Raw genomic sequence first — 24477 nt, 5'->3', positions numbered from 1 at the left:
ACCCTACATAGTAGTCTGGACCCCCTGGGGGTATGAGGGTCACCTAGAGGGTGACTATCCCACCGCACCCCGAGCCGCAAACTCGCGAACTCGGGAACTCGGACCCCGAAACGGGTACGCTAGCGGCCGCGTGGTTCGTAGCGCAGCCGACACATCGGCCTTTCCATCGAGCCGCGGCGGTTCGGCGGCGGCAGTCCACCGCCGAGGCGTACGCATTCTCTTTGCTCGCTCCCAATTGCTTCCTTCTCGCTGCTACTTCCGCCGCTGCTGCCGCCGCCACGACTCGCTCGGCCTGCTTCTTCTTTCTCGTCCGCCTAGGCGGCCGTGTAACACACACAGACACACACACTCCCGGCCGACAGCGCTTTCGATCGCAAACTCACGGGTACGGTACCGGCCGCGTGGCTCGTATCGCAGCCGACACGTCGGCATTTCAATCGAACCGGCGGTTCGGCGGCGGCTGTCCGCCGCCGAGGCGTCCGCATTCTCTTTGCTCGCTCACAATCGCTTCCTTAACGCTGCCGCCACGACTCGCTCGGCCTGCTGCTTCGGCTTCTTCATCTTCTTCCTTCTCGTCCGCCTTGGCGGCCCGTATCGCAGCCGACACGTCGGCCTTTCCATCTCACCGGCGGCAGTCCGCTGCCGAAGCGTCCGCATTCTTTTTGCTCGCTCCCAATCGCTTCCTTCTCGTCCGCCTAGTCCGCCGGCTAGGCCGCACACACTCCCGGCCGACAGCGCTTTCGATCGCAAACTCACGGTTACGGTACCGGCCGCGTGGCTCGTATCGCAGCCGACACGTCGGCCTTTCCATCGCGGTGCCGGCGGTTCGGCGGCGGCAGTCCGCCGCCGAGGCGTCGCTCTCAATTCGGCCTCTTTCGATCGGCTCTGCAGGTACGCGGCGGCGCCCGGCCGGCCGGCCGCCGGCCGACCGTCTGCCTTTCAATCGGCTGCGGTTCGGGGTGCGGGTCATAGGGTACGACCGTCCGATCGACGACTACCCTACATAGTAGTCTGGACCCCCTTGGCGTATGAGGGTCACCTAGAGGGTGACTATCCCACCGCACCCCGAGCCGCAAACTCGCGAACTCGGGAACTCGGGAACTCGGACCCCCAAACGGGTACGCTAGCGGCCGCGTGGCTCGTATCGCAGCGCCGACACGTCGGCCTTTTCCATCTAGCCGGCGGCCGTCCGCCGCCGAGGCGTCCGCATTCTCTTTACTCGCTGCCAGTCGCTTCCCTCTCGCTGCCGCTTGCTGCTGCTTCTTCCTCTTCTTCTTCTTTCTCGTCCGCCTTGGCCGCCGTGTAACACACACACACAGACACACACACTCCCGGTCGACAGCGCTTTCGATCGCCATCTTACGGGTACGCTACCGGCCGCGTGGCTCGTAAGGCAGCCGATACGTAGGCCTTTCCATCGCACCGGCGGTTCGGCTGCGGCCGTCCGCCGCCGAGGCGTCCGCATTCTCTTTGCTCGCTCACAATCGCTTCCTTCACGCTGCCGCCACGACTCGCTCGGCCTGCTGCTTCGGCTTCTTCATCTTCTTCCTTCTCGTCCGCCTTGGCGGCCTTGGCGGCCTTGGCGGCCCGTATCGCAGCCGACACGTCGGCCTTTCCATCTCGCCGGCGGCAGTCCGCCGTCGAAGCGTCCGCATTCTTTTTGCTCGCTCCCAATCGCTTCCTTCTCGTCCGCCTAGTCCGCCGGCTAGGCCGCACACACTCCCGGCCGACAGCGCTTTCGATCGCAAACTCACGGGTACGGTACCGGCCGCGTGGCTCGTATCGCAGCCGACACGTCGGCCTTTCCATCGCGGTGCCGGCGGTTCGGCGGCGGCAGTCCGCCGCCGAGGCGTCGCTCTCAATTCGGCCTCTTTCGATCGGCTCTGCGGGTACGCGGCGGCGCCCGGCCGGCCGGCCGCCGGCCGACCGTCTGCCTTTCAATCGGCTGCGGTTCGGGGTGCGGGTCATAGGGTACGACCGTCCGATCGACGACTACCCTACATAGTAGTCTGGACCCCCTGGGGGTATGAGGGTCACCTAGAGGGTGACTATCCCACCGCACCCCGAGCCGCAAACTCGCGAACTCGGGAACTCGGACCCCGAAACGGGTACGCTAGCGGCCGCGTGGTTCGTAGCGCAGCCGACACATCGGCCTTTCCATCGAGCCGCGGCGGTTCGGCGGCGGCAGTCCGCCGCCGAGGCGTACGCATTCTCTTTGCTCGCTCCCAATTGCTTCCTTCTCGCTGCTACTTCCGCCGCTGCTGCTGCCGCCGCCACGACTCGCTCGGCCTGCTTCTTCTTTCTCGTCCGCCTAGGCGGCCGTGTAACACACACAGACACACACACTCCCGGCCGACAGCGCTTTCGATCGCAAACTCACGGGTACGGTACCGGCCGCGTGGCTCGTATCGCAGCCGACACGTCGGCATTTCAATCGAACCGGCGGTTCGGCGGCGGCTGTCCGCCGCCGAGGCGTCCGCATTCTCTTTGCTCGCTCACAATCGCTTCCTTAACGCTGCCGCCACGACTCGCTCGGCCTGCTGCTTCGGCTTCTTCATCTTCTTCCTTCTCGTCCGCCTTGGCGGCCCGTATCGCAGCCGACACGTCGGCCTTTCCATCTCACCGGCGGCAGTCCGCTGCCGAAGCGTCCGCATTCTTTTTGCTCGCTCCCAATCGCTTCCTTCTCGTCCGCCTAGTCCGCCGGCTAGGCCGCACACACTCCCGGCCGACAGCGCTTTCGATCGCAAACTCACGGGTACGGTACCGGCCGCGTGGCTCGTATCGCAGCCGACACGTCGGCCTTTCCATCGCGGTGCCGGCGGTTCGGCGGCGGCAGTCCGCCGCCGAGGCGTCGCTCTCAATTCGGCCTCTTTCGATCGGCTCTGCGGGTACGCGGCGGCGCCCGGCCGGCCGGCCGCCGGCCGGCCGGCCGCCGGCCGACCGTCTGCCTTTCAATCGGCTGCGGTTCGGGGTGCGGGTCATAGGGTACGACCGTCCGATCGACGACTACCCTACATAGTAGTCTGGACCCCCTTGGCGTATGAGGGTCACCTAGAGGGTGACTATCCCACCGCACCCCGAGCCGCAAACTCGCGAACTCGGGAACTCGGACCCCCAAACGGGTACGCTAGCGGCCGCGTGGCTCGTATCGCAGCGCCGACACGTCGGCCTTTTCCATCTAGCCGGCGGCCGTCCGCCGCCGAGGCGTCCGCATTCTCTTTACTCGCTGCCAGTCGCTTCCCTCTCGCTGCCGCTTGCTGCTGCTTCTTCCTCTTCTTCTTCTTTCTCGTCCGCCTTGGCCGCCGTGTAACACACACACACAGACACACACACTCCCGGTCGACAGCGCTTTCGATCGCCATCTTACGGGTACGCTACCGGCCGCGTGGCTCGTAAGGCAGCCGATACGTAGGCCTTTCCATCGCACCGGCGGTTCGGCTGCGGCCGTCCGCCGCCGAGGCGTCCGCATTCTCTTTGCTCGCTCACAATCGCTTCCTTCACGCTGCCGCCACGACTCGCTCGGCCTGCTGCTTCGGCTTCTTCATCTTCTTCCTTCTCGTCCGCCTTGGCGGCCTTGGCGGCCCGTATCGCAGCCGACACGTCGGCCTTTCCATCTCGCCGGCGGCAGTCCGCCGTCGAAGCGTCCGCATTCTTTTTGCTCGCTCCCAATCGCTTCCTTCTCGTCCGCCTAGTCCGCCGGCTAGGCCGCACACACTCCCGGCCGACAGCGCTTTCGATCGCAAACTCACGGGTACGGTACCGGCCGCGTGGCTCGTATCGCAGCCGACACGTCGGCCTTTCCATCGCGGTGCCGGCGGTTCGGCGGCGGCAGTCCGCCGCCGAGGCGTCGCTCTCAATTCGGCCTCTTTCGATCGGCTCTGCGGGTACGCGGCGGCGCCCGGCCGGCCGGCCGCCGGCCGACCGTCTGCCTTTCAATCGGCTGCGGTTCGGGGTGCGGGTCATAGGGTACGACCGTCCGATCGACGACTACCCTACATAGTAGTCTGGACCCCCTTGGGGTATGAGGGTCACCTAGAGGGTGACTATCCCACCGCACCCCGAGCCGCAAACTCGCGAACTCGGGAACTCGGACCCCCAAACGGGTACGCTAGCGGCCGCGTGGCTCGTATCGCAGCGCCGACACGTCGGCCTTTTCCATCTAGCCGGCGGCCGTCCGCCGCCGAGGCGTCCGCATTCTCTTTACTCGCTGCCAGTCGCTTCCCTCTCGCTGCCGCTTGCTGCTGCTTCTTCCTCTTCTTCTTCTTTCTCGTCCGCCTTGGCCGCCGTGTAACACACACACACAGACACACACACTCCCGGTCGACAGCGCTTTCGATCGCCATCTTACGGGTACGCTACCGGCCGCGTGGCTCGTAAGGCAGCCGATACGTAGGCCTTTCCATCGCACCGGCGGTTCGGCTGCGGCCGTCCGCCGCCGAGGCGTCCGCATTCTCTTTGCTCGCTCACAATCGCTTCCTTCACGCTGCCGCCACGACTCGCTCGGCCTGCTGCTTCGGCTTCTTCATCTTCTTCCTTCTCGTCCGCCTTGGCGGCCTTGGCGGCCCGTATCGCAGCCGACACGTCGGCCTTTCCATCTCGCCGGCGGCAGTCCGCCGTCGAAGCGTCCGCATTCTTTTTGCTCGCTCCCAATCGCTTCCTTCTCGTCCGCCTAGTCCGCCGGCTAGGCCGCACACACTCCCGGCCGACAGCGCTTTCGATCGCAAACTCACGGGTACGGTACCGGCCGCGTGGCTCGTATCGCAGCCGACACGTCGGCCTTTCCATCGCGGTGCCGGCGGTTCGGCGCCGGCAGTCCGCCGCCGAGGCGTCGCTCTCAATTCGGCCTCTTTCGATCGGCTCTGCGGGTACGCGGCGGCGCCCGGCCGGCCGGCCGCCGGCCGACCGTCTGCCTTTCAATCGGCTGCGGTTCGGGGTGCGGGTCATAGGGTACGACCGTCCGATCGACGACTACCCTACATAGTAGTCTGGACCCCCTTGGCGTATGAGGGTCACCTAGAGGGTGACTATCCCACCGCACCCCGAGCCGCAAACTCGCGAACTCGGGAACTCGGGAACTCGGACCCCCAAACGGGTACGCTAGCGGCCGCGTGGCTCGTATCGCAGCGCCGACACGTCGGCCTTTTCCATCTAGCCGGCGGCCGTCCGCCGCCGAGGCGTCCGCATTCTCTTTACTCGCTGCCAGTCGCTTCCCTCTCGCTGCCGCTTGCTGCTGCTTCTTCCTCTTCTTCTTCTTCTTCTTCTTCTTCTTCTTTCTCGTCCGCCTTGGCCGCCGTGTAACACACACACACAGACACACACACTCCCGGTCGACAGCGCTTTCGATCGCCAACTTACGGGTACGCTACCGGCCGCGTGGCTCGTAAGGCAGCCGATACGTAGGCCTTTCCATCGCACCGGCGGTTCGGCTGCGGCCGTCCGCCGCCGAGGCGTCCGCATTCTCTTTGCTCGCTCACAATCGCTTCCTTCACGCTGCCGCCACGACTCGCTCGGCCTGCTGCTTCGGCTTCTTCATCTTCTTCCTTCTCGTCCGCCTTGGCGGCCTTGGCGGCCCGTATCGCAGCCGACACGTCGGCCTTTCCATCTCGCCGGCGGCAGTCCGCCGTCGAAGCGTCCGCATTCTTTTTGCTCGCTCCCAATCGCTTCCTTCTCGTCCGCCTAGTCCGCCGGCTAGGCCGCACACACTCCCGGCCGACAGCGCTTTCGATCGCAAACTCACGGGTACGGTACCGGCCGCGTGGCTCGTATCGCAGCCGACACGTCGGCCTTTCCATCGCGGTGCCGGCGGTTCGGCGGCGGCAGTCCGCCGCCGAGGCGTCGCTCTCAATTCGGCCTCTTTCGATCGGCTCTGCGGGTACGCGGCGGCGCCCGGCCGGCCGGCCGCCGGCCGACCGTCTGCCTTTCAATCGGCTGCGGTTCGGGGTGCGGGTCATAGGGTACGACCGTCCGATCGACGACTACCCTACATAGTAGTCTGGACCCCCTTGGGGTATGAGGGTCACCTAGAGGGTGACTATCCCACCGCACCCCGAGCCGCAAACTCGCGAACTCGGGAACTCGGACCCCCAAACGGGTACGCTAGCGGCCGCGTGGCTCGTATCGCAGCGCCGACACGTCGGCCTTTTCCATCTAGCCGGCGGCCGTCCGCCGCCGAGGCGTCCGCATTCTCTTTACTCGCTGCCAGTCGCTTCCCTCTCGCTGCCGCTTGCTGCTGCTTCTTCCTCTTCTTCTTCTTTCTCGTCCGCCTTGGCCGCCGTGTAACACACACACACAGACACACACACTCCCGGTCGACAGCGCTTTCGATCGCCATCTTACGGGTACGCTACCGGCCGCGTGGCTCGTAAGGCAGCCGATACGTAGGCCTTTCCATCGCACCGGCGGTTCGGCTGCGGCCGTCCGCCGCCGAGGCGTCCGCATTCTCTTTGCTCGCTCACAATCGCTTCCTTCACGCTGCCGCCACGACTCGCTCGGCCTGCTGCTTCGGCTTCTTCATCTTCTTCCTTCTCGTCCGCCTTGGCGGCCTTGGCGGCCCGTATCGCAGCCGACACGTCGGCCTTTCCATCTCGCCGGCGGCAGTCCGCCGTCGAAGCGTCCGCATTCTTTTTGCTCGCTCCCAATCGCTTCCTTCTCGTCCGCCTAGTCCGCCGGCTAGGCCGCACACACTCCCGGCCGACAGCGCTTTCGATCGCAAACTCACGGGTACGGTACCGGCCGCGTGGCTCGTATCGCAGCCGACACGTCGGCCTTTCCATCGCGGTGCCGGCGGTTCGGCGCCGGCAGTCCGCCGCCGAGGCGTCGCTCTCAATTCGGCCTCTTTCGATCGGCTCTGCGGGTACGCGGCGGCGCCCGGCCGGCCGGCCGCCGGCCGACCGTCTGCCTTTCAATCGGCTGCGGTTCGGGGTGCGGGTCATAGGGTACGACCGTCCGATCGACGACTACCCTACATAGTAGTCTGGACCCCCTTGGCGTATGAGGGTCACCTAGAGGGTGACTATCCCACCGCACCCCGAGCCGCAAACTCGCGAACTCGGGAACTCGGACCCCCAAACGGGTACGCTAGCGGCCGCGTGGCTCGTATCGCAGCGCCGACACGTCGGCCTTTTCCATCTAGCCGGCGGCCGTCCGCCGCCGAGGCGTCCGCATTCTCTTTACTCGCTGCCAGTCGCTTCCCTCTCGCTGCCGCTTGCTGCTGCTTCTTCCTCTTCTTCTTCTTCTTCTTCTTCTTCTTCTTTCTCGTCCGCCTTGGCCGCCGTGTAACACACACACACAGACACACACACTCCCGGTCGACAGCGCTTTCGATCGCCAACTTACGGGTACGCTACCGGCCGCGTGGCTCGTAAGGCAGCCGATACGTAGGCCTTTCCATCGCACCGGCGGTTCGGCTGCGGCCGTCCGCCGCCGAGGCGTCCGCATTCTCTTTGCTCGCTCACAATCGCTTCCTTCACGCTGCCGCCACGACTCGCTCGGCCTGCTGCTTCGGCTTCTTCATCTTCTTCCTTCTCGTCCGCCTTGGCGGCCTTGGCGGCCCGTATCGCAGCCGACACGTCGGCCTTTCCATCTCGCCGGCGGCAGTCCGCCGTCGAAGCGTCCGCATTCTTTTTGCTCGCTCCCAATCGCTTCCTTCTCGTCCGCCTAGTCCGCCGGCTAGGCCGCACACACTCCCGGCCGACAGCGCTTTCGATCGCAAACTCACGGGTACGGTACCGGCCGCGTGGCTCGTATCGCAGCCGACACGTCGGCCTTTCCATCGCGGTGCCGGCGGTTCGGCGGCGGCAGTCCGCCGCCGAGGCGTCGCTCTCAATTCGGCCTCTTTCGATCGGCTCTGCGGGTACGCGGCGGCGCCCGGCCGGCCGGCCGCCGGCCGACCGTCTGCCTTTCAATCGGCTGCGGTTCGGGGTGCGGGTCATAGGGTACGACCGTCCGATCGACGACTACCCTACATAGTAGTCTGGACCCCCTTGGGGTATGAGGGTCACCTAGAGGGTGACTATCCCACCGCACCCCGAGCCGCAAACTCGCGAACTCGGGAACTCGGACCCCCAAACGGGTACGCTAGCGGCCGCGTGGCTCGTATCGCAGCGCCGACACGTCGGCCTTTTCCATCTAGCCGGCGGCCGTCCGCCGCCGAGGCGTCCGCATTCTCTTTACTCGCTGCCAGTCGCTTCCCTCTCGCTGCCGCTTGCTGCTGCTTCTTCCTCTTCTTCTTCTTTCTCGTCCGCCTTGGCCGCCGTGTAACACACACACACAGACACACACACTCCCGGTCGACAGCGCTTTCGATCGCCATCTTACGGGTACGCTACCGGCCGCGTGGCTCGTAAGGCAGCCGATACGTAGGCCTTTCCATCGCACCGGCGGTTCGGCTGCGGCCGTCCGCCGCCGAGGCGTCCGCATTCTCTTTGCTCGCTCACAATCGCTTCCTTCACGCTGCCGCCACGACTCGCTCGGCCTGCTGCTTCGGCTTCTTCATCTTCTTCCTTCTCGTCCGCCTTGGCGGCCTTGGCGGCCTTGGCGGCCCGTATCGCAGCCGACACGTCGGCCTTTCCATCTCGCCGGCGGCAGTCCGCCGTCGAAGCGTCCGCATTCTTTTTGCTCGCTCCCAATCGCTTCCTTCTCGTCCGCCTAGTCCGCCGGCTAGGCCGCACACACTCCCGGCCGACAGCGCTTTCGATCGCAAACTCACGGGTACGGTACCGGCCGCGTGGCTCGTATCGCAGCCGACACGTCGGCCTTTCCATCGCGGTGCCGGCGGTTCGGCGGCGGCAGTCCGCCGCCGAGGCGTCGCTCTCAATTCGGCCTCTTTCGATCGGCTCTGCGGGTACGCGGCGGCGCCCGGCCGGCCGGCCGCCGGCCGACCGTCTGCCTTTCAATCGGCTGCGGTTCGGGGTGCGGGTCATAGGGTACGACCGTCCGATCGACGACTACCCTACATAGTAGTCTGGACCCCCTGGGGGTATGAGGGTCACCTAGAGGGTGACTATCCGACCGCACCCCGAGCCGCAAACTCGCGAACTCGGGAACTCGGACCCCGAAACGGGTACGCTAGCGGCCGCGTGGTTCGTAGCGCAGCCGACACATCGGCCTTTCCATCGAGCCGCGGCGGTTCGGCGGCGGCAGTCCGCCGCCGAGGCGTACGCATTCTCTTTGCTCGCTCCCAATTGCTTCCTTCTCGCTGCTACTTCCGCCGCTGCTGCTGCCGCCGCCACGACTCGCTCGGCCTGCTTCTTCTTTCTCGTCCGCCTAGGCGGCCGTGTAACACACACAGACACACACACTCCCGGCCGACAGCGCTTTCGATCGCAAACTCACGGGTACGGTACCGGCCGCGTGGCTCGTATCGCAGCCGACACGTCGGCATTTCAATCGAACCGGCGGTTCGGCGGCGGCTGTCCGCCGCCGAGGCGTCCGCATTCTCTTTGCTCGCTCACAATCGCTTCCTTAACGCTGCCGCCACGACTCGCTCGGCCTGCTGCTTCGGCTTCTTCATCTTCTTCCTTCTCGTCCGCCTTGGCGGCCCGTATCGCAGCCGACACGTCGGCCTTTCCATCTCACCGGCGGCAGTCCGCTGCCGAAGCGTCCGCATTCTTTTTGCTCGCTCCCAATCGCTTCCTTCTCGTCCGCCTAGTCCGCCGGCTAGGCCGCACACACTCCCGGCCGACAGCGCTTTCGATCGCAAACTCACGGGTACGGTACCGGCCGCGTGGCTCGTATCGCAGCCGACACGTCGGCCTTTCCATCGCGGTGCCGGCGGTTCGGCGGCGGCAGTCCGCCGCCGAGGCGTCGCTCTCAATTCGGCCTCTTTCGATCGGCTCTGCGGGTACGCGGCGGCGCCCGGCCGGCCGGCCGCCGGCCGACCGTCTGCCTTTCAATCGGCTGCGGTTCGGGGTGCGGGTCATAGGGTACGACCGTCCGATCGACGACTACCCTACATAGTAGTCTGGACCCCCTTGGCGTATGAGGGTCACCTAGAGGGTGACTATCCCACCGCACCCCGAGCCGCAAACTCGCGAACTCGGGAACTCGGACCCCCAAACGGGTACGCTAGCGGCCGCGTGGCTCGTATCGCAGCGCCGACACGTCGGCCTTTTCCATCTAGCCGGCGGCCGTCCGCCGCCGAGGCGTCCGCATTCTCTTTACTCGCTGCCAGTCGCTTCCCTCTCGCTGCCGCTTGCTGCTGCTTCTTCCTCTTCTTCTTCTTTCTCGTCCGCCTTGGCCGCCGTGTAACACACACACACAGACACACACACTCCCGGTCGACAGCGCTTTCGATCGCCATCTTACGGGTACGCTACCGGCCGCGTGGCTCGTAAGGCAGCCGATACGTAGGCCTTTCCATCGCACCGGCGGTTCGGCTGCGGCCGTCCGCCGCCGAGGCGTCCGCATTCTCTTTGCTCGCTCACAATCGCTTCCTTCACGCTGCCGCCACGACTCGCTGGGCCTGCTGCTTCGGCTTCTTCATCTTCTTCCTTCTCGTCCGCCTTGGCGGCCTTGGCGGCCCGTATCGCAGCCGACACGTCGGCCTTTCCATCTCGCCGGCGGCAGTCCGCCGTCGAAGCGTCCGCATTCTTTTTGCTCGCTCCCAATCGCTTCCTTCTCGTCCGCCTAGTCCGCCGGCTAGGCCGCACACACTCCCGGCCGACAGCGCTTTCGATCGCAAACTCACGGGTACGGTACCGGCCGCGTGGCTCGTATCGCAGCCGACACGTCGGCCTTTCCATCGCGGTGCCGGCGGTTCGGCGGCGGCAGTCCGCCGCCGAGGCGTCGCTCTCAATTCGGCCTCTTTCGATCGGCTCTGCGGGTACGCGGCGGCGCCCGGCCGGCCGGCCGCCGGCCGACCGTCTGCCTTTCAATCGGCTGCGGTTCGGGGTGCGGGTCATAGGGTACGACCGTCCGATCGACGACTACCCTACATAGTAGTCTGGACCCCCTTGGGGTATGAGGGTCACCTAGAGGGTGACTATCCCACCGCACCCCGAGCCGCAAACTCGCGAACTCGGGAACTCGGACCCCCAAACGGGTACGCTAGCGGCCGCGTGGCTCGTATCGCAGCGCCGACACGTCGGCCTTTTCCATCTAGCCGGCGGCCGTCCGCCGCCGAGGCGTCCGCATTCTCTTTACTCGCTGCCAGTCGCTTCCCTCTCGCTGCCGCTTGCTGCTGCTTCTTCCTCTTCTTCTTCTTTCTCGTCCGCCTTGGCCGCCGTGTAACACACACACACAGACACACACACTCCCGGTCGACAGCGCTTTCGATCGCCATCTTACGGGTACGCTACCGGCCGCGTGGCTCGTAAGGCAGCCGATACGTAGGCCTTTCCATCGCACCGGCGGTTCGGCTGCGGCCGTCCGCCGCCGAGGCGTCCGCATTCTCTTTGCTCGCTCACAATCGCTTCCTTCACGCTGCCGCCACGACTCGCTCGGCCTGCTGCTTCGGCTTCTTCATCTTCTTCCTTCTCGTCCGCCTTGGCGGCCTTGGCGGCCCGTATCGCAGCCGACACGTCGGCCTTTCCATCTCGCCGGCGGCAGTCCGCCGTCGAAGCGTCCGCATTCTTTTTGCTCGCTCCCAATCGCTTCCTTCTCGTCCGCCTAGTCCGCCGGCTAGGCCGCACACACTCCCGGCCGACAGCGCTTTCGATCGCAAACTCACGGGTACGGTACCGGCCGCGTGGCTCGTATCGCAGCCGACACGTCGGCCTTTCCATCGCGGTGCCGGCGGTTCGGCGGCGGCAGTCCGCCGCCGAGGCGTCGCTCTCAATTCGGCCTCTTTCGATCGGCTCTGCGGGTACGCGGCGGCGCCCGGCCGGCCGGCCGCCGGCCGACCGTCTGCCTTTCAATCGGCTGCGGTTCGGGGTGCGGGTCATAGGGTACGACCGTCCGATCGACGACTACCCTACATAGTAGTCTGGACCCCCTTGGCGTATGAGGGTCACCTAGAGGGTGACTATCCCACCGCACCCCGAGCCGCAAACTCGCGAACTCGGGAACTCGGACCCCCAAACGGGTACGCTAGCGGCCGCGTGGCTCGTATCGCAGCGCCGACACGTCGGCCTTTTCCATCTAGCCGGCGGCCGTCCGCCGCCGAGGCGTCCGCATTCTCTTTACTCGCTGCCAGTCGCTTCCCTCTCGCTGCCGCTTGCTGCTGCTTCTTCCTCTTCTTCTTCTTCTTCTTCTTCTTCTTCTTTCTCGTCCGCCTTGGCCGCCGTGTAACACACACACACAGACACACACACTCCCGGTCGACAGCGCTTTCGATCGCCAACTTACGGGTACGCTACCGGCCGCGTGGCTCGTAAGGCAGCCGATACGTAGGCCTTTCCATCGCACCGGCGGTTCGGCTGCGGCCGTCCGCCGCCGAGGCGTCCGCATTCTCTTTGCTCGCTCACAATCGCTTCCTTCACGCTGCCGCCACGACTCGCTCGGCCTGCTGCTTCGGCTTCTTCATCTTCTTCCTTCTCGTCCGCCTTGGCGGCCTTGGCGGCCCGTATCGCAGCCGACACGTCGGCCTTTCCATCTCGCCGGCGGCAGTCCGCCGTCGAAGCGTCCGCATTCTTTTTGCTCGCTCCCAATCGCTTCCTTCTCGTCCGCCTAGTCCGCCGGCTAGGCCGCACACACTCCCGGCCGACAGCGCTTTCGATCGCAAACTCACGGGTACGGTACCGGCCGCGTGGCTCGTATCGCAGCCGACACGTCGGCCTTTCCATCGCGGTGCCGGCGGTTCGGCGGCGGCAGTCCGCCGCCGAGGCGTCGCTCTCAATTCGGCCTCTTTCGATCGGCTCTGCGGGTACGCGGCGGCGCCCGGCCGGCCGGCCGCCGGCCGACCGTCTGCCTTTCAATCGGCTGCGGTTCGGGGTGCGGGTCATAGGGTACGACCGTCCGATCGACGACTACCCTACATAGTAGTCTGGACCCCCTTGGGGTATGAGGGTCACCTAGAGGGTGACTATCCCACCGCACCCCGAGCCGCAAACTCGCGAACTCGGGAACTCGGACCCCCAAACGGGTACGCTAGCGGCCGCGTGGCTCGTATCGCAGCGCCGACACGTCGGCCTTTTCCATCTAGCCGGCGGCCGTCCGCCGCCGAGGCGTCCGCATTCTCTTTACTCGCTGCCAGTCGCTTCCCTCTCGCTGCCGCTTGCTGCTGCTTCTTCCTCTTCTTCTTCTTTCTCGTCCGCCTTGGCCGCCGTGTAACACACACACACAGACACACACACTCCCGGTCGACAGCGCTTTCGATCGCCATCTTACGGGTACGCTACCGGCCGCGTGGCTCGTAAGGCAGCCGATACGTAGGCCTTTCCATCGCACCGGCGGTTCGGCTGCGGCCGTCCGCCGCCGAGGCGTCCGCATTCTCTTTGCTCGCTCACAATCGCTTCCTTCACGCTGCCGCCACGACTCGCTCGGCCTGCTGCTTCGGCTTCTTCATCTTCTTCCTTCTCGTCCGCCTTGGCGGCCTTGGCGGCCTTGGCGGCCCGTATCGCAGCCGACACGTCGGCCTTTCCATCTCGCCGGCGGCAGTCCGCCGTCGAAGCGTCCGCATTCTTTTTGCTCGCTCCCAATCGCTTCCTTCTCGTCCGCCTAGTCCGCCGGCTAGGCCGCACACACTCCCGGCCGACAGCGCTTTCGATCGCAAACTCACGGGTACGGTACCGGCCGCGTGGCTCGTATCGCAGCCGACACGTCGGCCTTTCCATCGCGGTGCCGGCGGTTCGGCGGCGGCAGTCCGCCGCCGAGGCGTCGCTCTCAATTCGGCCTCTTTCGATCGGCTCTGCGGGTACGCGGCGGCGCCCGGCCGGCCGGCCGCCGGCCGACCGTCTGCCTTTCAATCGGCTGCGGTTCGGGGTGCGGGTCATAGGGTACGACCGTCCGATCGACGACTACCCTACATAGTAGTCTGGACCCCCTGGGGGTATGAGGGTCACCTAGAGGGTGACTATCCCACCGCACCCCGAGCCGCAAACTCGCGAACTCGGGAACTCGGACCCCGAAACGGGTACGCTAGCGGCCGCGTTGTTCGTAGCGCAGCCGACACATCGGCCTTTCCATCGAGCCGCGGCGGTTCGGCGGCGGCAGTCCGCCGCCGAGGCGTACGCATTCTCTTTGCTCGCTCCCAATTGCTTCCTTCTCGCTGCTACTTCCGCCGCTGCTGCTGCCGCCGCCACGACTCGCTCGGCCTGCTTCTTCTTTCTCGTCCGCCTAGGCGGCCGTGTAACACACACAGACACACACACTCCCGGCCGACAGCGCTTTCGATCGCAAACTCACGGGTACGGTACCGGCCGCGTGGCTCGTATCGCAGCCGACACGTCGGCATTTCAATCGAACCGGCGGTTCGGCGGCGGCTGTCCGCCGCCGAGGCGTCCGCATTCTCTTTGCTCGCTCACAATCGCTTCCTTAACGCTGCCGCCACGACTCGCTCGGCCTGCTGCTTCGGCTTCTTCATCTTCTTCCTTCTCGTCCGCCTTGGCGGCCCGTATCGCAGCCGACACGTCGGCCTTTCCATCTCACCGGCGGCAGTCCGCTGCCGAAGCGTCCGCATTCTTTTTGCTCGCTCCCAATCGCTTCCTTCTCGTCCGCCTAGTCCGCCGGCTAGGCCGCACACACTCCCGGCCGACAGCGCTTTCGATCGCAAACTCACGGGTACGGTACCGGCCGCGTGGCTCGTATCGCAGCCGACACGTCGGCCTTTCCATCGCGGTGCCGGCGGTTCGGCGGCGGCAGTCCGCCGCCGAGGCGTCGCTCTCAATTCGGCCTCTTTCGATCGGCTCTGCGGGTACGCGGCGGCGCCCGGCCGGCCGGCCGCCGGCCGACCGTCTGCCTTTCAATCGGCTGCGGTTCGGGGTGCGGGTCATAGGGTACGACCGTCCGATCGACGACTACCCTACATAGTAGTCTGGACCCCCTTGGCGTATGAGGGTCACCTAGAGGGTGACTATCCCACCGCACCCCGAGCCGCAAACTCGCGAACTCGGGAACTCGGGAACTCGGACCCCCAAACGGGTACGCTAGCGGCCGCGTGGCTCGTATCGCAGCGCCGACACGTCGGCCTTTTCCATCTAGCCGGCGGCCGTCCGCCGCCGAGGCGTCCGCATTCTCTTTACTCGCTGCCAGTCGCTTCCCTCTCGCTGCCGCTTGCTGCTGCTTCTTCCTCTTCTTCTTCTTTCTCGTCAGCCTTGGCCGCCGTGTAACACACACACACAGACACACACACTCCCGGTCGACAGCGCTTTCGATCGCCATCTTACGGGTACGCTACCGGCCGCGTGGCTCGTAAGGCAGCCGATACGTAGGCCTTTCCATCGCACCGGCGGTTCGGCTGCGGCCGTCCGCCGCCGAGGCGTCCGCATTCTCTTTGCTCGCTCACAATCGCTTCCTTCACGCTGCCGCCACGACTCGCTCGGCCTGCTGCTTCGGCTTCTTCATCTTCTTCCTTCTCGTCCGCCTTGGCGGCCTTGGCGGCCTTGGCGGCCCGTATCGCAGCCGACACGTCGGCCTTTCCATCTCGCCGGCGGCAGTCCGCCGTCGAAGCGTCCGCATTCTTTTTGCTCGCTCCCAATCGCTTCCTTCTCGTCCGCCTAGTCCGCCGGCTAGGCCGCACACACTCCCGGCCGACAGCGCTTTCGATCGCAAACTCACGGGTACGGTACCGGCCGCGTGGCTCGTATCGCAGCCGACACGTCGGCCTTTCCATCGCGGTGCCGGCGGTTCGGCGGCGGCAGTCCGCCGCCGAGGCGTCGCTCTCAATTCGGCCTCTTTCGATCGGCTCTGCGGGTACGCGGCGGCGCCCGGCCGGCCGGCCGCCGGCCGACCGTCTCCCTTTCAATCGGCTGCGGTTCGGGGTGCGGGTCATAGGGTACGACCGTCCGATCGACGACTACCCTACATAGTAGTCTGGACCCCCTGGGGGTATGAGGGTCACCTAGAGGGTGACTATCCCACCGCACCCCGAGCCGCAAACTCGCGAACTCGGGAACTCGGACCCCGAAACGGGTACGCTAGCGGCCGCGTGGTTCGTAGCGCAGCCGACACATCGGCCTTTCCATCGAGCCGCGGCGGTTCGGCGGCGGCAGTCCGCCGCCGAGGCGTACGCATTCTCTTTGCTCGCTCCCAATTGCTTCCTTCTCGCTGCTACTTCCGCCGCTGCTGCCGCCGCCACGACTCGCTCGGCCTGCTTCTTCTTTCTCGTCCGCCTAGGCGGCCGTGTAACACACACAGACACACACACTCCCGGCCGACAGCGCTTTCGATCGCAAACTCACGGGTACGGTACCGGCCGCGTGGCTCGTATCGCAGCCGACACGTCGGCATTTCAATCGAACCGGCGGTTCGGCGGCGGCTGTCCGCCGCCGAGGCGTCCGCATTCTCTTTGCTCGCTCACAATCGCTTCCTTAACGCTGCCGCCACGACTCGCTCGGCCTGCTGCTTCGGCTTCTTCATCTTCTTCCTTCTCGTCCGCCTTGGCGGCCCGTATCGCAGCCGACACGTCGGCCTTTCCATCTCACCGGCGGCAGTCCGCTGCCGAAGCGTCCGCATTCTTTTTGCTCGCTCCCAATCGCTTCCTTCTCGTCCGCCTAGTCCGCCGGCTAGGCCGCACACACTCCCGGCCGACAGCGCTTTCGATCGCAAACTCACGGGTACGGTACCGGCCGCGTGGCTCGTATCGCAGCCGACACGTCGGCCTTTCCATCGCGGTGCCGGCGGTTCGGCGGCGGCAGTCCGCCGCCGAGGCGTCGCTCTCAATTCGGCCTCTTTCGATCGGCTCTGCGGGTACGCGGCGGCGCCCGGCCGGCCGGCCGCCGGCCGACCGTCTGCCTTTCAATCGGCTGCGGTTCGGGGTGCGGGTCATAGGGTACGACCGTCCGATCGACGACTACCCTACATAGTAGTCTGGACCCCCTTGGCGTATGAGGGTCACCTAGAGGGTGACTATCCCACCGCACCCCGAGCCGCAAACTCGCGAACTCGGGAACTCGGACCCCCAAACGGGTACGCTAGCGGCCGCGTGGCTCGTGGCTCGTATCGCAGCGCCGACACGTCGGCCTTTTCCATCTAGCCGGCGGCCGTCCGCCGCCGAGGCGTCCGCATTCTCTTTACTCGCTGCCAGTCGCTTCCCTCTCGCTGCCGCTTGCTGCTGCTTCTTCCTCTTCTTCTTCTTTCTCGTCCGCCTTGGCCGCCGTGTAACACACACACACAGACACACACACTCCCGGTCGACAGCGCTTTCGATCGCCATCTTACGGGTACGCTACCGGCCGCGTGGCTCGTAAGGCAGCCGATACGTAGGCCTTTCCATCGCACCGGCGGTTCGGCTGCGGCCGTCCGCCGCCGAGGCGTCCGCATTCTCTTTGCTCGCTCACAATCGCTTCCTTCACGCTGCCGCCACGACTCGCTCGGCCTGCTGCTTCGGCTTCTTCATCTTCTTCCTTCTCGTCCGCCTTGGCGGCCTTGGCGGCCTTGGCGGCCCGTATCGCAGCCGACACGTCGGCCTTTCCATCTCGCCGGCGGCAGTCCGCCGTCGAAGCGTCCGCATTCTTTTTGCTCGCTCCCAATCGCTTCCTTCTCGTCCGCCTAGTCCGCCGGCTAGGCCGCACACACTCCCGGCCGACAGCGCTTTCGATCGCAAACTCACGGGTACGGTACCGGCCGCGTGGCTCGTATCGCAGCCGACACGTCGGCCTTTCCATCGCGGTGCCGGCGGTTCGGCGGCGGTAGTCCGCCGCCGAGGCGTCGCTCTCAATTCGGCCTCTTTCGATCGGCTCTGCGGGTACGCGGCGGCGCCCGGCCGGCCGGCCGCCGGCCGACCGTCTGCCTTTCAATCGGCTGCGGTTCGGGGTGCGGGTCATAGGGTACGACCGTCCGATCGACGACTACCCTACATAGTAGTCTGGACCCCCTTGGGGTATGAGGGTCACCTAGAGGGTGACTATCCCACCGCACCCCGAGCCGCAAACTCGCGAACTCGGGAACTCGGACCCCGAAACGGGTACGCTAGCGGCCGCGTGGCTCGTATCGCAGCGCAGCGCAGCGCCGACACGTCGGCCTTTTCCATCTAGCCGGCGGCCGTCCGCCGCCGAGGCGTCCGCATTCTCTTTACTCGCTGCCAATCGCTTCCCTCTCGCTGCCGCTTGCTGCTGCTTCTTCCTCTGCTTCTTCTTCTTCTTCTTCTTCTTCTTTCTCGTCCGCCTTGGCCGCCTTGGCCGCCGTGTAACACACACACACAGACACACACACACACTCCCGGCCGACAGCGCTTTCGATCGCCAACTTACGGGTACGCTACCGGCCGCGTGGCTCGTAAGGCAGACGATACGTAGGCCTTTCCATCGCACCGGCGGTTCGGCTGCGGCCGTCCGCCGCCGAGGCGTCCGCATTCTCTTTGCTCGCTCACAATCGCTTCCTTCTCGCTGCCGCCACGACTCGCTCGGCTTGCTTGCTTGCTTGCTGCTTCGGCTTCTTCATCTTCTTCCTTCTTCCTTCTCGTCCGCCTTGGCGGCCCGTATCGCAGCCGACACGTCGGCCTTTCCATCTCGCCTGCGGCAGTCCGCCGCCGAAGCGTCCGCATTCTTTTTGCTCGCTCCCAATCGCTTCCTTCTCGTCCGCCTAGTCCGCCGCCGGCTAGGCCGCACACACTCCCGGCCGACAGCGCTTTCGATCGCAAACTCACGGGTACGGTACCGGCCGCGTGGCTCGTATCGCAGCCGACACGTCGGCCTTACCATCGCGGTGCCGGCGGTTCGGCGGCGGCTGTCCGCCGCCGAGGCGTCGCTCTCAATTCGGCCTCTTTCGATCGGCTCTGCGGGTACGCGGCGGCGCCCGGCCGGCCGGCCGCCGGCCGACCGTCTGCCTTTCAATCGGCTGCGGTTCGGGGTGCGGGTCATAGGGTACGACCGTCCGATCGACGACTACCCTACATAGTAGTCTGGACCCCCTTGGGGTATGAGGGTCACCTAGAGCCTGACTATTCCGCCGGGCCCCGACCCGCAAACTCGCGAATCGGGAATCGGGCCCCGTCACGGGTACGGTAGCGGCCGCGTGGCTCGTATCGCAGCGCCGACACGTCGGCCTTTCCATCAAGCCGGCGGTTCGGCGGCGGCCGTCCGCCGCCGAGGCGTCCGCATTCTCTTTACTCGCTGCCAATCGCTTCCCTCTCGCTGCCGCTTCTTCTTCTTCTTCTTTCTCGTCCGCCTTGGCCGCCGTGTAACACACACACACACACAGACACACACACTCTCGGCCGACAGCGCTTTCGATCGCCAACTCACGGGTACGCTACCGGCTGCGTGGCTCGTAAGGCAGCCGATACGTAGGCCTTTCCATCGCACCGGCGGTTCGGCTGCGGCCGTCCGCCGCCGAGGCGTCCGCATTCTCTTTACTCGCTGCCAATCGCTTCCCTCTCGCTGCCGCTTGCTGCTGCTTCTTCCTCCTCTGCTTCTTCTTCTTTCTCGTCCGCCTTGGCCGCCGTGTAACACACACACACAGACACACACACACACTCCCGGCCGACAGCGCTTTCGATCGCCAACTTACGGGTACGCTACCGGCCGCGTGGCTCGTAAGGCAGCCGATACGTAGGCCTTTCCATCGCACCGGCGGTTCGGCTGCGGCCGTCCGCCGCCGAGGCGTCCGCATTCTCTTTACTCGCTGCCAATCGCTTCCCTCTCGCTGCCGCTTGCTGCTGCTTCTTCCTCCTCTGCTTCTTCTTCTTTCTCGTCCGCCTTGGCCGCCGTGTAACACACACACACAGACACACACACACACTCCCGGCCGACAGCGCTTTCGATCGCCAACTCACGGGTACGCTACCGGCTGCGTGGCTCGTAAGGCAGCCGATACGTAGGCCTTTCCATCGCACCGGCGGTTCGGCTGCGGCCGTCCGCCGCCGAGGCGTCCGCATTCTCTTTACTCGCTGCCAATCGCTTCCCTCTCGCTGCTGCTTCTTCCTCCTCTGCTTCTTCTTCTTTCTCGTCCGCCTTGGCCGCCTTGGCCGCCGTGTAACACACACACACAGACACACACACACACTCCCGGCCGACAGCGCTTTCGATCGCCAACTTACGGGTACGCTACCGGCCGCGTGGCTCGTAAGGCAGCCGATACGTAGGCCTTTCCATCGCACCGGCGGTTCGGCTGCGGCCGTCCGCCGCCGAGGCGTCCGCATTCTCTTTGCTCGCTCACAATCGCTTCCTTCTCGCTGCCGCCACGACTCGCTGCTTCGGCTTGCTTGCTTGCTTGCTGCTTCGGCTTCTTCATCTTCTTCCTTCTTCCTTCTCGTCCGCCTTGGCGGCCCGTATCGCAGCCGACACGTCGGCCTTTCCATCTCGCCTGCGGCAGTCCGCCGCCGAAGCGTCCGCATTCTTTTTGCTCGCTCCCAATCGCTTCCTTCTCGTCCGCCTAGTCCGCCGCCGGCTAGGCCGCACACACTCCCGGCCGACAGCGCTTTCGATCGCAAACTCACGGGTACGGTACCGGCCGCGTGGCTCGTATCGCAGCCGACACGTCGGCCTTACCATCGCGGTGCCGGCGGTTCGGCGGCGGCTGTCCGCCGCCGAGGCGTCGCTCTCAATTCGGCCTCTTTCGATCGGCTCTGCGGGTACGCGGCGGCGCCCGGCCGGCCGGCCGCCGGCCGACCGTCTGCCTTTCAATCGGCTGCGGTTCGGGGTGCGGGTCATAGGGTACGACCGTCCGATCGACGACTACCCTACATAGTAGTCTGGACCCCCTTGGGGTATGAGGGTCACCTAGAGCCTGACTATTCCGCCGGGCCCCGACCCGCAAACTCGCGAATCGGGAATCGGGCCCCGTCACGGGTACGGTAGCGGCCGCGTGGCTCGTATCGCAGCGCCGACACGTCGGCCTTTCCATCAAGCCGGCGGTTCGGCGGCGGCCGTCCGCCGCCGAGGCGTCCGCATTCTCTTTACTCGCTGCCAATCGCTTCCCTCTCGCTGCCGCTTCTTCTTCTTCTTCTTTCTCGTCCGCCTTGGCCGCCGTGTAACACACACACACACACAGACACACACACTCTCGGCCGACAGCGCTTTCGATCGCCAACTCACGGGTACGCTACCGGCTGCGTGGCTCGTAAGGCAGCCGATACGTAGGCCTTTCCATCGCACCGGCGGTTCGGCTGCGGCCGTCCGCCGCCGAGGCGTCCGCATTCTCTTTACTCGCTGCCAATCGCTTCCCTCTCGCTGCCGCTTGCTGCTGCTTCTTCCTCCTCTGCTTCTTCTTCTTTCTCGTCCGCCTTGGCCGCCTTGGCCGCCGTGTAACACACACACACAGACACACACACACACTCCCGGCCGACAGCGCTTTCGATCGCCAACTTACGGGTACGCTACCGGCCGCGTGGCTCGTAAGGCAGCCGATACGTAGGCCTTTCCATCGCACCGGCGGTTCGGCTGCGGCCGTCCGCCGCCGAGGCGTCCGCATTCTCTTTGCTCGCTCACAATCGCTTCCTTCTCGCTGCCGCCACGACTCGCTGCTTCGGCTTCTTCATCTTCTTCCTTCTTCCTTCTCGTCCGCCTTGGCGGCCCGTATCGCAGCCGACACGTCGGCCTTTCCATCTCGCCTGCGGCAGTCCGCCGCCGAAGCGTCCGCATTCTTTTTGCTCGCTCCCAATCGCTTCCTTCTCGTCCGCCTAGTCCGCCGCCGGCTAGGCCGCACACACTCCCGGCCGACAGCGCTTTCGATCGCAAACTCACGGGTACGGTACCGGCCGCGTGGCTCGTATCGCAGCCGACACGTCGGCCTTACCATCGCGGTGCCGGCGGTTCGGCGGCGGCTGTCCGCCGCCGAGGCGTCGCTCTCAATTCGGCCTCTTTCGATCGGCTCTGCGGGTACGCGGCGGCGCCCGGCCGGCCGGCCGCCGGCCGACCGTCTGCCTTTCAATCGGCTGCGGTTCGGGGTGCGGGTCATAGGGTACGACCGTCCGATCGACGACTACCCTACATAGTAGTCTGGACCCCCTTGGGGTATGAGGGTCACCTAGAGCCTGACTATTCCGCCGGGCCCCGACCCGCAAACTCGCGAATCGGGAATCGGGCCCCGTCACGGGTACGGTAGCGGCCGCGTGGCTCGTATCGCAGCGCCGACACGTCGGCCTTTCCATCAAGCCGGCGGTTCGGCGGCGGCCGTCCGCCGCCGAGGCGTCCGCATTCTCTTTACTCGCTGCCAATCGCTTCCCTCTCGCTGCCGCTTCTTCTTCTTCTTCTTTCTCGTCCGCCTTGGCCGCCGTGTAACACACACACACACACAGACACACACACTCTCGGCCGACAGCGCTTTCGATCGCCAACTCACGGGTACGCTACCGGCTGCGTGGCTCGTAAGGCAGCCGATACGTAGGCCTTTCCATCGCACCGGCGGTTCGGCTGCGGCCGTCCGCCGCCGAGGCGTCCGCATTCTCTTTACTCGCTGCCAATCGCTTCCCTCTCGCTGCCGCTTGCTGCTGCTTCTTCCTCCTCTGCTTCTTCTTCTTTCTCGTCCGCCTTGGCCGCCTTGGCCGCCGTGTAACACACACACACAGACACACACACACACTCCCGGCCGACAGCGCTTTCGATCGCCAACTTACGGGTACGCTACCGGCCGCGTGGCTCGTAAGGCAGCCGATACGTAGGCCTTTCCATCGCACCGGCGGTTCGGCTGCGGCCGTCCGCCGCCGAGGCGTCCGCATTCTCTTTGCTCGCTCACAATCGCTTCCTTCTCGCTGCCGCCACGACTCGCTGCTTCGGCTTCTTCATCTTCTTCCTTCTTCCTTCTCGTCCGCCTTGGCGGCCCGTATCGCAGCCGACACGTCGGCCTTTCCATCTCGCCTGCGGCAGTCCGCCGCCGAAGCGTCCGCATTCTTTTTGCTCGCTCCCAATCGCTTCCTTCTCGTCCGCCTAGTCCGCCGCCGGCTAGGCCGCACACACTCCCGGCCGACAGCGCTTTCGATCGCAAACTCACGGGTACGGTACCGGCCGCGTGGCTCGTATCGCAGCCGACACGTCGGCCTTACCATCGCGGTGCCGGCGGTTCGGCGGCGGCTGTCCGCCGCCGAGGCGTCGCTCTCAATTCGGCCTCTTTCGATCGGCTCTGCGGGTACGCGGCGGCGCCCGGCCGGCCGGCCGCCGGCCGACCGTCTGCCTTTCAATCGGCTGCGGTTCGGGGTGCGGGTCATAGGGTACGACCGTCCGATCGACGACTACCCTACATAGTAGTCTGGACCCCCTTGGGGTATGAGGGTCACCTAGAGCCTGACTATTCCGCCGGGCCCCGACCCGCAAACTCGCGAATCGGGAATCGGGCCCCGTCACGGGTACGGTAGCGGCCGCGTGGCTCGTATCGCAGCGCCTACACGTCGGCCTTTCCATCAAGCCGGCGGCCGTCCGCCGCCGAGGCGTCCGCATTCTCTTTACTCGCTGCCAATCGCTTCCCTCTCGCTGCCGCTTCTTCTTCTTCTTCTTTCTCGTCCGCCTTGGCCGCCGTGTAACACACACACACAGACACACACACTCTCGGCCGACAGCGCTTTCGATCGCCAACTCACGTGTACGCTACCGGCCGCGTGGCTCGTATGGCAGACGACACGTCGGCTGTTCCATCGCGGTGCCGGCGGTTCGGCTCCGGCCGTCCGCCGCCGAGGCGTCCGCATTCTCTTTGCTCGCTCACAATCGCTTCCTTCTCGCTCGGCCTGCTTCTTCTTTCTCGTCCGCCTAGGCCGCCTTAGTGTGACACACACAGACACACACACACACACTCCCGGCCGACAGCGCTTTCGATTGCAAACTCACGGTTACGGTACCGGCCGCGTGGCTCGTATGGCAGCCGACACGTCGTCGGCCTCTTCATAGCGCCGGCGGCCGACCGCCGCCGAGGCGTCCGCATTCTCTTTTCTCGCTCCCAATCGCTGCCCCCACGACTCGCTCGGCCTGCTTCTTCTTTCTCGTCCGCCGCGTGGCACACACAGACACTCCCGTCCGACAGCGCTTTCGATTGAAACCTGAGGTTCGCCGGCGGAAACACGCCGGCAGACCCGTCTATCCGCCGCTCTCGATCGGCTTAGCGAGTACGCGGCGGCGGCCGGCACACGGTCTCGCTCGATGCAAACGGTTCCCGGTTTGTTGTATTGGTGCGCGTCTCTTCAGAGTAAAAAGAAAGAAAGAAAGCAACGAGAAAATCCGCCTCTACTGAAATTCGACGATGGATGATGACACACGCCCCGACACCGGTCTCGCACTTAGCAGCGTTCTTTTTCTACTACTCGCCCCCAGCGGCGACCTAAGGAAATGTACTCCGACGACTCGCTCGCCTCGGCGGCGGCGGCGGCGGCCGTGCCGTGCCGTGCGCTCTCGTATCTGCGTTACCTTTCTTCCGTTCGTCTTCGTCTTCGTCTTCGTCGCCTCGATCGCTATTTTTCCTTTACGTCCTTCTTTCGTTTTCGCCGACGACAAACCATTCAGCCGCGCTTCCTCTCTC

This window comes from Octopus bimaculoides, unplaced genomic scaffold, assembly GCF_046866305.1.
Source record: "Octopus bimaculoides isolate indiv1 unplaced genomic scaffold, ASM4686630v1 contig214, whole genome shotgun sequence".
Classification (NCBI taxonomy): domain Eukaryota; kingdom Metazoa; phylum Mollusca; class Cephalopoda; order Octopoda; family Octopodidae; genus Octopus; species Octopus bimaculoides.
The sequence above is the reverse complement of the archived record's forward strand: the minus strand, read 5'-3'. Positions refer to the sequence as shown.